We start from the raw sequence: 12144 nt of genomic DNA, 5'->3' as shown, positions 1-12144 counted from the left end.
TAACCCTCTGAAGTCGATTAACACATATACGCGTTATGAGGCTATTTTCTCCTGATAACCTCTAAGACTCCAGAGGGTTAAAAATCCCCAAAAGGGAAATGAGTAGATACCTCGGTATCACTCCGATTCGGAAGAGAACGCTGCCTCGTCTAGATCACACCTTCCTTAGGTTCTGCTTACCTCCTCGCGACCCACGATTCCTCTAACCCCTGCCCGCAGGTGGGGGAGGAGCGCGTGTTGCGACAATAGCCTTTTGTGCCAGTCTTTGATCCTCATATCGAGACAGGCCAGGACCCCTATGTTGTTCGGGCTCAGACCTGGACCTTCGTGGAATGAAGGATATGAAAGCTGTCTTCGTTTCAACGGAAATACTGAAAAGTTCAGAAGGCGACACCTGAGCATCAAGAAGAAAGCATTTTCTTTCCTCCCGATGTCTGCCAGGTTCATCCACAAATGTCTCTCCGCTGCCACCATGGCCGCAATAATCATGCCCAGCTACCTGATCAGAAAAAGGCCCCTGCCTCTATCCAGCAAATCAGTCAGATATGCTTGAAGCACCAGCATTGTGTGTAATAAAGCCACAGCCTGACCTGCTACTGCGTATGCCTTGCCATTGAAGTGAGATGATTTTCTGAAGGGGCTTAGATGGCAAGGAGGGAGATTAAGAGAGGATGTTTCCCCTGCAGAAAGAAAACATTTCCACAGATAAAAGAGGTCTTGCTCTTTCTACAGTGGGCATTCCCTCATAGCTGCTTTCGCGCATCACCTCGATGTCGGCAGATTACTTTCATGCTGAAACCAATGGATGGGAGAAGAAAACGGCATCTTTCATTTCTTTTTAATCTCTGTATGGAAATCATGCAGAAATGAAAGGCTCACCTGAGCTGGAGGGCCATGGTCAAAAGATAATTTTCGCTCAATAACCTCAACAGCCCTACATACACAGGGCAGGAGAATTGAGAAGGCTCAGCCTCAGCTTCTTCACCATCCTTCCTGTGTAAAAACCCAGCAGGACACTAACCTCAGTATCAGAAAGTGTTAAAGATATAACATCATCCTCCCGAGGCTCTCTCTCTTGTCCGCCGCCATTTAATTTTTTTACGAGTGCGAAAGGGAAAGTCCTTCTTTAAACCATTCAGACCGATCCACCTGCATTCTCACGAGCTCATTCTCTTATATTCTTCAGCGCGGACAGGTCCTGAACCACGGAAAGCAGATGGTTGTCTTTTTTCCCTTTTCTTACAGAAGAGAGACGAACGAGTGCGGAGCTTTTTCCATTGAAAAAATGCTCACAATGCACGCAGATTGCCTCCTCAAAGACATCGCATACATGCTCTTCACCCAAACAAATGACGCAAAGATCGCGTGTGTCATCGGGTGTCAAATAACGCCGACACGGATGCACACATCGTCTAAACGCTTGCTAGTTGTCGCCATAATAAACAGAGAAAGATCGCCCTTACCGGTTCTTTCAGATGCACGCTTCAAACAAAACAGTCAATGAAGATGAAGAAGATAATGGCGTGCTCTCCCGTTGGTTATTTATAGTCGCACCGGTAGTGACGTCGGAGGCTGTCGCCGGCCAACAACGAGGTGTTCCCCAAAGCGACCCCTAGAGGACGCAGTTTGAAGTTCCCTCGAAAGGGAACAATATTTTTCTTACACTGCAATTGAGCATTTGTGATGCAACAAAACTAATCCTGTTATTTAGCTTGAGACTTTTCACAACTCCTGTGTAGAAAAAGCTTAACAATAAATATGTTTGGTTACACTTTATTCTGATAGTCCACTTTAGACATTCTACTAGGCAAGCAATAAGCAATAAGTAATGTTGCAGCTACTGTATGTGTCAACTAATTCTCAAGGATTTGCAACTACATGCCTAACTTTCAGAGTAGTCTGCTCGGTTAGGTTTAGGGTTAGTAGAATAAGTTGACATATACTTGCAAAGTTTCTCATAGTGAGTATGTTGTATGTTGTGGACCCATCAAAATAAAGTTTTAGAAGATATTAAGCACAAAGACTACTAATACTCTAATGACTGCTAGCTGACTGTTAGTAGAAAGTCTATAGTGGACAATCAAAATAAAGTGTTACCAATTTATTTTTTCACATCCAATTTTTGGAAATTATGATATTCATTGACAAAGATTTAAAAGCTGGACAACATGCATCACACCACACAAACTCATTGAAAAAAAATGGTTAACAGTAAGACAACATCTGAAACGATTACTACCAAACTGTAATAGACACCATACTGTGGAATCATCTCAATACGTGCTTGGTCTGGAGAACAGGAAACTCCAAAATGGATTAAACTTTTGTGGTGCCCAGATGACCCTGACCCCCTTTAAAGCCCCTTAGACTCAGGTGCGTTTTTTGGTATTTTCGCCTAAATTTGACATACCCTAATTAACGTTTCCCCTACACACATACAATTAGGAAATGAAAAAAAAAATGGTAACATTGTATAGAAAACCCTTTGAACTACAGAATATGTTTGTGATTTTTCATAAATAACATCATATATGTTTTAAATATTACAATAAACACTGAAAAAACATTTGTGCATTTTGATGATGATTATTATTATTATTATTTTTTTTTTTTTTGAAAGTCAGTAATTCAGATTCTATCAGGGCCAGCTCTCTGCAACTTACTTTGATTCCATTAGGTGCCAAGATGTGCCAGAAAAAAAGGAAACTTTCAAATAACAGCTTTTTAAAAAGGAGTTCCTGAATTATAACCGAAGGGAGTAAAATTGTCTTTTTTTTTTGCATCTAAAAGTGTCTTTGTGAGTATCCATTTCAAAAACAGGTTTTATAAAGCATATTGCCCCCAGAATCCTACTTTACTATGTGCCATATAACTTTTCTTGATTATTGACTGAATTATGATTCATTTTCATGTTTGTCTTAGTAGTAATATATAAAATGGCATAAGAGAATTATACCGAATAACAAATATTGTGTTTAATACAATCAGTTTTGTTCTTTCAGGAGACACAAGACTCTATAAATTTGAAAATCAATGTGGTTTGTTACAATCTAAAACCCTGCATCAGCTTTTCATCAGCATTCTCCTTATATCAACTCAGCATCAGCATCCTTCCTCCAGAGATCAGACGCCAGCTTGTAATACTGCTAGCTCCATGCTAACTCTTTCTGCCATGAGCTCACAGCTGCTCTCTGGTCTTCAGAATGTGAAACATAGGAATAGGGGACCCACTTTATATTAAGTGGCCTTAACTACTATGTACTTACATTTTAATTAATAATTTAGTACAATGTACTTATTGTGTACATACATGTTTTTACATTGTACTTATATTTAAAAAAAAACCTACATGTAATTACATCTGTATTTAATTTCTGTAATTACATTTATAATTACACTGTTGACCCATACTTTACACCTTAACCCACCTTTAAACTTACCCAAACCTCCAACCCTCTCCTAAACCTTACCCCTATCCCACCTCAATAGCAGCAAAAGTGTTTTACAATACAACATGAACACAATAAGTACATTGTACTTATTTTTTTCATGTAAGTACATAGTAGTTAAGGCCACCTAATATAAAGTGGGACCAAATAGGTGTTTATAAACAGCACTGTAATAATATCCATATATATTTACTGAAATGCATTCTGTACTGTACTTTACTGTCAAAACATGGTTTATCATATTGTTAGCATTGCTTTTACGTTTCAAAATAATAATAATAATAATAATAATATCAAAAACGCTCATATGTGCTCACCAGACACACGTCCTCTCCTCTCCACGGCGCCACTGAACGTTCTTCATCATCTTTAGTTTTTGATTTACTGTCAAATATCGATCTTATCTGTGCTGCTGAAGTGTTAGCCTACCAGCGCACATTATCACCTTAAAATTTTTTACAAAAAATAATATTAAAATACCCATGCTCAAAGCAGCTCAAGCGCTGACCCGGATACTCTCTGCCTACCTCCTGTCTACACTCTAAAAACTGCTGGGTTGAAAACAACCCAATTTGGGTTATTTTGGCAACCCAGCACTGGGTCAAAAAGGGACGAACCCATTATTACGTTTAACCCAGACTGCTGGGTTGCTTTACTTATGGTTTAAAAATGTTCGATTTCATTTGGCATGCAATGCTTGATAAGGAAGCGTTTGTGAGCTCAGCGCCGCTTTGCAGCCGTTACCGGAGAAACCTCTTCCTCTCCCGCTCTTAGCGCCTCCTGCTGGCAAAAAATTAACTTGAAGTGTGCCGCCATGAATTGAGTGCAAGGCTGTGGGAAACACTGCATTGCTAGGCTAAAATTAACCCATTGAGCTAGGCATTAAACCTACAAATATTGTTCATTTAAAATAATCACTTTTACACAAATAATAATTATCAAAAGGTAAATATTTATTAAAAACAAGAGAAAAGTCAAAAATTTACACACATGTAAGAAGAAATGCAGAAAAGTATGGCATTAACAGCTACAGAGTTCATAAATAAAGCACTGAACATTTATTGAATAACTTAAGATCAATTTGGACTGTGCAGACACCTCATCAAACATTTAAAAGGAGCAAAACAAAAGTATTTGCCTAAGAGTGTATATGGCAGAGAGGTGCCTGGATTTGGGTGAATTGGTGCCAGGACAGTTTCCCTCACTCCCCTTGTGCTAAGACTCTCCAGTCATGGATCACAGCCCTTGAGAAGAAGGTAATAGCCCCCTTTGAGTCTGGCCCAGTGCAAAACTCTCCCTTAGCTAAAACTGTTCCTCTGGGAAATCAATGGGCCCATTATTTGGTGAGCTTCAGTTTTCCTCGATGCTCCCAATCTCCATGTGAAACAGTAGACTGTAATGGAGAAACATAAAACATAATACTTGTGTGACCAGCTTGTCATTGGCTCGCTGGTGACTGTGTTAAGAATTTGCTTGAGATAGAAGATTGGGCAGATGGAGGGGTGGTGGGGAATGACGGACCTGGACATTGTCAGCAGGTCATAGATATTGATTTGTTGCGACACTGAGGTACTGTAACATTGTTGACAAAGGAGAAGCTTAGCCATGGCTTGAGATCAGAGGAGCACAAAGTTAGAAGAACCCATCGAAAATGGCACCTTTAGAGTAACACTAGCCTTGTGTGAGTGCACTAAGCTATAGAAAAGTATTGTTTCTTATTAAACACTTATATGCAGCCAGACATGCATGCTGATGTGCCTGAAACAGAAAAAGTGTCATACAGAAAACCGCTGCTATTTTGTTCTTTCAAAACTTTGGGGTGTCTGGACAGTATTTAAACCACAGTCTACCCTCTCATGTAATTTCATAACTTAGCTCAGTCGTACTCCTCATTTTTCATGTCGTGGTCAACTATGTGCCTTGGAATCAAAAATGAACCACAGACCTTGTCTCTCTTTGTTCTGTGATCAGTCTTAGCCAAAAATTTCAGCAGACTGGAAACAACATATCTGGTTCTGTACAAACATGTGCACATGAGCACTAGGCTGGGCTCTTTTTGAAGCTGCTGATCTTTTCTCTGAGATATTTCTCTCACATTATATAGTAAGATCCCAGTGATCTCAGGATGTAGGCATGACATAATTAAGTGTTTTTTTTGGTGGTGGTGGTGGTGGTGTGGGGGAATGAAAGCTTGCGGCAGGTGGCACAGTACAAATAAGAGCTGCTTTAGACACAAATGGCAGGGGCTGCAGTGTAAAGTACCCAAATCATCTTAATGTGGCTAAGCTTGAATACTTACAAATCAGATGAATGGGTTCTCCCCTGGCAGTACCATCTCTCTGGGTGTCATTGTGAATGCAAGGTGACACGAGATGGTGTTACGCCAGCTTATGGCCACAAAGGCTGCTGATATCTGGAAAGCAAAGGCTTGGTTAAGTCCCTGCTTGACACAGTTAGGAGAATTTAGCAATTGTTTTGAAATTGGCCATCAGCCTTTCATTGTGGTATTGGATGCACTATTGTCATTGCAAATATGCAACTATAATGTGAACAGTTTAAAAATTTAAACTTTTTCACTCACTGGTCCATTTGCAATTCGTTTTTTTCTTTTCTTTTCTTTTCTATTATTATAATTTTTTAGTTATTTAACTAAAGCGGCCAGTGAATCTGAAGTATTGCACATTCAAAAATAGCTTACTTCCATGTTACAAAACAAGGTGGATTGAACTGATCTGAATCAAAATTAAAGTGACTTGAGCTGAATAATGACACTACTGCTTTCAGTAGAGCTACGTGTAGCTGTATATGCAGTTGCTGCTTGTAGCTAATGAAATTATTATATTTGGTATTTACTATGCTAGTAGTTTCTGATTTAGGCATTAATTTGTTATACTTGACATATACCAACTGTCCTTTAAGCAGAGTTGAAGTTAACTCATACGCTTGCAATGGATTTATGCATTACAAGAATATAATCGCTGCCATTATTTTAATTTATGAAATTTAAAATCTTTTATTCTGTAAGTTGACTTTAATTTGAGCATTTATGTTTTTAAGTTAGTATTTAAAACATATGGTGGAAATTTAAAGAAGTGTGTGTAAAAAAAAAAAAAAAACGCTAGGGTGTTTTAATGATTTCAAGACTGAAGTCATAAAGTTGCTAAGATGCTATGAGTCTATTTAGGGTGTTACTTTGGTCTTCACAGTGGATGTTATGTGACGACTTTTTGAGCCAAGTCAAAAGAGCCCAACTTAAAGACCAAAAAATATGGTTTGTGTCCATGCACTTTCATTGAAATCTTCTTGTAGTTTAAGAAATAAGTTCTATATAATTTCTGTAATATTTGCAAATGTTAAGTGAATCCAACTGAATGTAACATACACACACACACACACACCCACACACACACACACTGTCAGGACAGATGAGGACCCAAGAGCGGATGAGGCTGAAGAATAGTATTTTATTAAAGAGGACGTCTTAACGTCAAAAAACAACAAAACCCCTCTGGGGGTGAAAAATCAGTCTTGACTTTACACTGCTCAGCGGGCAGGTTGTGCGCTCAGCCTCCGAGAATGCCAGGAGAGAGGGAGCAACAAATCCAAAATGGCAGGCAGGAGAATAGTCGGGCAGACAAGGGGTCAAGCGAGGTGCGGACAGGGCTGAGAACGGTGGGCAGTACCAGAGTCAAAAACAGTCCAGGTCGAAAACCAGAAGAGCGGTCCGAAATCCTCTGAGGGCCAAGCACAGGTTACACTAACTGGGCAGACAAACCAACCAGCGAACTGACCAGAACAGGACAGAACCGAAGCCAAACACCAAAAGGTCACAGAACACACTGACCAGGATGGGTGAAAATCAAGCAGAATAAATAGGGTGAGTAATGAGATAGAGGGATCAGGTGCGTCAGACAAGCCCCAGCCTAGATTGCAGAGCGAGATCAGCTGGCGCTAGGGCAAAGGGAAGAAAAACCAGAAAAATATATAAAAAATCAGAGAGAAAGAAAAAAGGAAACAAAACGGTTATTGTAGTGTAGAAAAATGAGTAGAAACGAAAATATATATATAAAAACAAACAAAGGAAGAAAAAGGAAGAAAAAAGGACAGATCATACCCGAGTCCTGACAGTACCCCCTCCCCCAGGAGCGCCTCCCGGCGCTCCCGAGGAAGGGCGGCGTTGGTGAAACTGGTCGATGAGCGAGCGGTCCAGGACGTCCCGGGCTGGAACCCAGCATCTCTCCTCCGGACCGTACCCCTCCCAGTCTACCAGGTACTGATATCCCCGCCCACGACGTCTGGAGTCTAAGATTATCCTAAATCTATATGCAGGAGAACCGTCAACCATAACAGGGGGAGGGGGGGCGACAGGGGAAGACACAGTAGGAGAATAGGGAGAACGCAAGACAGGCTTAACTTTGGACACATTGAAGACAGGGTGCACACGACGAAGAGAATTGGGCAACCGGAGACAGACCGTCACCGGGTTGATGACCTTGTAAATACGGTACGGCCCCACGAACTTAGGTGCCAACTTTCGTGATGGGACTCTCAGTGGCAAATCCTTGGTGGAGAGCCACACGCGTTGTCCGCAGTTTTAACGCGTCCCCTAGCTCGGAGAAGCACCTCCCTGGCCCTCCTCCAGGTGCGGCGACAACGCTGATCAAAACCCTGAACTGAGGGGACAGCTGCCTCGGAGCCCTGGGAAGAAAACAGAGGAGGCTGATAACCCAGACTACACATGAACGGGGACATACCTGTAGACGCCACCGGTAGCGAGTTGTGAGCATATTCTGCCCAGGTGAGTTGATCACTCCAGGAGGAGGGGTTATGGGATGCCAGGCAGCGGAGCATCCGACCGAGATCCTGGTTGGCACGCTCGGTCTGGCCGTTGGTCTGTGGATGAAAGCCTGACGACAGACTCGCGGAGGCTCCAATCTGTCGACAGAACTCTCTCCAAAAATGCGAAACGAACTGGGGCCCCCTGTCAGAGACCACGTCCTCCGGAAGGCTGTGAATCGGGAAGACGTGATCAATGACCACCCGGGCCGTTTCTTTAGCCGAGGGGAGTTTAGGAAGGGGAATGAAGTGGACCGCTTTGGAAAAGCGGGCACGCCCCCACGAACCGGCGAACATCCTCCGCCATGGCAGGCCACCAAAACCGCTGGCGGATGGCAGCCATCGACCTCCTCACACCTGGATGGCACATGATTTTGGAGGAGTGACTCCACTGGAGAACGGCGGAGCGAACTGACCTGGGCACGAAGAGCAGGCCCGTGGGACACCCCGCAGTCACTCCGACTCCCCCCTGCGCTCGTCTGATGAGCTTCTCAATTCCCCAGGTAAGCGCCCCCAGCACGCACCGCGGAGGTATTATAGTGTCGGGGGGCGGATCGCCTGGAGAAGCGAAAAAATGAGACAGCGCATCGGGTTTAACGTTTTTGGACCCGGGTCGATAAGAGAGGGTGAAGTCAAAGCGCCCGAAGAAGAGCGCCCACCGAGCCTGTCTGGCATTTAGCCGGCGTGCAGACCGAATGTATTCCAAATTTTTGTGGTCAGTCCACACCAGAAATGGAACGGCCGCTCCCTCCAGCCAGTGACGCCACTCCCCCAAAGCCAGTCGAACAGCCAACAACTCGCAATCACCGATGTCGTAGTTTCGTTCTGTGGGAGACAAACGGTGTGAAAAAAAGGCACAAGGATGTAATTTGTTATCCACGAGGGATACCTGGGAGCACGGCACCGACACCAACCTCTGACGCATCCACCTCCACCATGAACTGGCGGGAAGTCTCTGGAGTTACCAGGATGGGGGCTGAAGTAAATCTGCGTTTTAATTCATCGAACGCCGTTGGGCATCCGCTGACCAATGGAAGTTGATTTTGGTGGAGGTTAGCGCGGTCAGAGGGGCCGCCACCTGCCCGAAGTTCCCAATGAATCGCCTATAGAAATTGGCGAAACCCAGGAACCGCTGTAACGCCTTGCGGGAATCAGGTGTCGGCCATTCGGAGATGGCTCTCACCTTCGCAGGGTCCATGCGAATCCCCCCCACCGAGATGATGTGGCCCAAGAACGAAACTGACTGAACGTGGAACTCGCACTTCTCCGCTTTAACGAACAGCTGATTCTCTAACAGCCGCTGAAGCACCTGTCGTACGTGCTCGACATGATCCTGAAAAGGAGAGGAGAAAATTAAGATGTCATCTAAATAAACAAAAACGAACCTGTCGATCATGTCCCTCAGCACGTCATTGACAAGTGCTTGAAAGACAGCTGGAGCGTTGGATAAGCCGAAGGGAAGAACTCGCTATTCAAAGTGCCCACAAGGCGTGTTAAACGCGGTCTTCCTTTTGTCCCCCTCCCTGATCCGCACTAGATGGTAAGCATTGCGAAGATCCAATTTCGTGAAGAACTCGGCCCCCTGCAAGAGATCGAAGGACGAAGACATCAGCGGCAGAGGGTACCGGTTCTTAACTGTGATGTCATTCAACCCTCGATAGTCTATACAGGGGCGCAGAGAGCCATCCTTCTTCTTCACGAAAAAGAACCCCGCACCGGCCGGAGAAGAAGAGGGATGAATAATTCTGGCTGCCAGAGAATCACTCAAATACTTTTTCATCGCTTCGCGCTCTGGCGCGGAGAGAGAATACAGCCGCCCGCGAGGCGGAGAAGCACCAGGGAGGAGATCGATGGCACAGTCGTACAGTCGGTGAGGAGGAAGAGATGCAGCCCGGGACCTGCTGAAGACCGCCCGCAGATCATGGTAGCAAGCAGGAACTCGAGAAAGATCCGCCTCCTCCTCCTGTAGGGAAACAGAAACAGAGACCGGGGAGAAGGCAGACAGAAGACAATGTGTATGACAATACTGACTCCATGACAAAACTACATTGTCTGCCCAGTTAATGTTCGGCCCGTGGCGAACGAGCCAAGGATGAACCAATACCAAAGGGACAGATGGAGATTTACAGACTAGGAATCTTAGGTCCTCCCGGTGGTTCCCGGAGGTAAGAAGACTCACCGAATCAGTGATCCGAGATATCTGCATTAGTGGCCTGCCATCGAGTCCGTGAGCGACTATTGGGGACTGCAGGGATTGGATGGGTATACCCCGAACGCGAGCCCACTCTTCATCTATGAAGTTGCCCTCTGCTCCTGAATCAATGAGTGCTGAAGCCTTAAACAAAGTGTTTGTAGTAAACAGAGACACAGACAGAAGAGTGCGTGATCTGTGAGCAGGGGAAATGGCAGTACCACTCAGATTAACCCTCTGTGGCGAACGAGCAGCCTTAGCAGGACAGGAGTGAGTTCGGTGTCCTTGAGCAGCGCAATACAGGCAGAGACCCTCCAACAGGCGGCGCTGTTTCTCCTTGGGCGTGAGGCGCAAGCGATCCACCTGCATAGGCTCACACTCCTCGGTAGTTTGGGATGGAGGGACGAACGTGACAGGCTCGGAGTCTGCTCGAACTCGACGGCGAAGCTCTCTCCTGGCGTCTATGCGGAGGGACAGACTGATAACATCATCCAATCGTTCTGGAACCTCGCGGGAGAACAGTTCATCCTTGACTGAGTCATTGAGACCCTCTAAAAAGCGAGCGATAAGGGCCTCGGTGTTCCATCCACAGGTAGCGGCCAGGGTACGGAACTGCACGGAATAATCCGCCACTGAACGCCTGCCCTGTTGAAGGCGGGCTAACAGTCGGGACGCCTCCTTGCCAAAAACAGACTGATCAAAGGTCTTAACCATCTCCTCCTTAAAGGAACTGAAGTCCGAGCAGCACGCGACCTGTGACTCCCATACCGCAGTCCCCCAATCACGTGCTCTACCAGAAAGCAGGGATATGACATACGCCACCTTGGAGACATCTGATGCGTAGGTTCGAGCTTGAAGGGAAAACACCACCTCGCACTGAATAAGGAAAGCTTTGCAACTAGTAGGCTCACCGGAATACACGAGGGGGGGGGGGGGTTGTTCACTCTTGGCTCAGAGGAGGAAGCAGACGGGAGAGGCCCGGGAGGCGGTGAAGGGAATTCCTGTCGAGTGAGACGATCGAGCCGACCCACAAAATTCGCGATCTGAGCCGACAAGGCATCCACAGAGTGACGGGTGGAAGACAGTTCCATCTCATGACGGCCCAGCATCGCTCCTTGATGCTCCAAAGCCGCCTGCCAAGTTGAGCTCTCCGCTGGGTCCATTCTTGGTCAGTGTGTGGTGTCAGGACAGATGAGGACCCAAGAGCGGAATGAGGCTGAAGAATAGTATTTTATTAAAGAGGACGTCTTAACGTCAAAAAACAACAAAACCCCTCTGGGGGGGAAAAATCAGTCTTGACTTCACACTGCTCAGCGGGCAGGTAGTGCGCTCAGTCTCCGAGAATGCCAGGAGAGAAGGAGCAACAAATCCAAAACGGCAGGCAGGAGAATACTCGGGCAGACAAGGGGTCAAGCGAGGTGCGGACAGGGCTGAGAACGGCGGGCAGTACCAGAGTCAAAAACAGTCCAGGTCGAAAACCAGAAGAGCAGTCCGAAATATTCTGAGGGCCAAGCACAGGTTACACTAACTGGGCAGACAAACCAACCAGCGAACTGACCAGAACAGGACATAACCGAAGCCAAACGCCAAAAGGTCACAGAACACACTGACCAGGATGGGTGAAAATCAAGCAGAATAAATAGGGTGAGTAATGAGATAGAGGGAACA

This window comes from Carassius auratus, chromosome 27, assembly GCF_003368295.1.
Source record: "Carassius auratus strain Wakin chromosome 27, ASM336829v1, whole genome shotgun sequence".
In the NCBI taxonomy this organism is placed as follows: domain Eukaryota; kingdom Metazoa; phylum Chordata; class Actinopteri; order Cypriniformes; family Cyprinidae; genus Carassius; species Carassius auratus.
Note: the sequence above shows the minus strand (reverse complement) of the source record.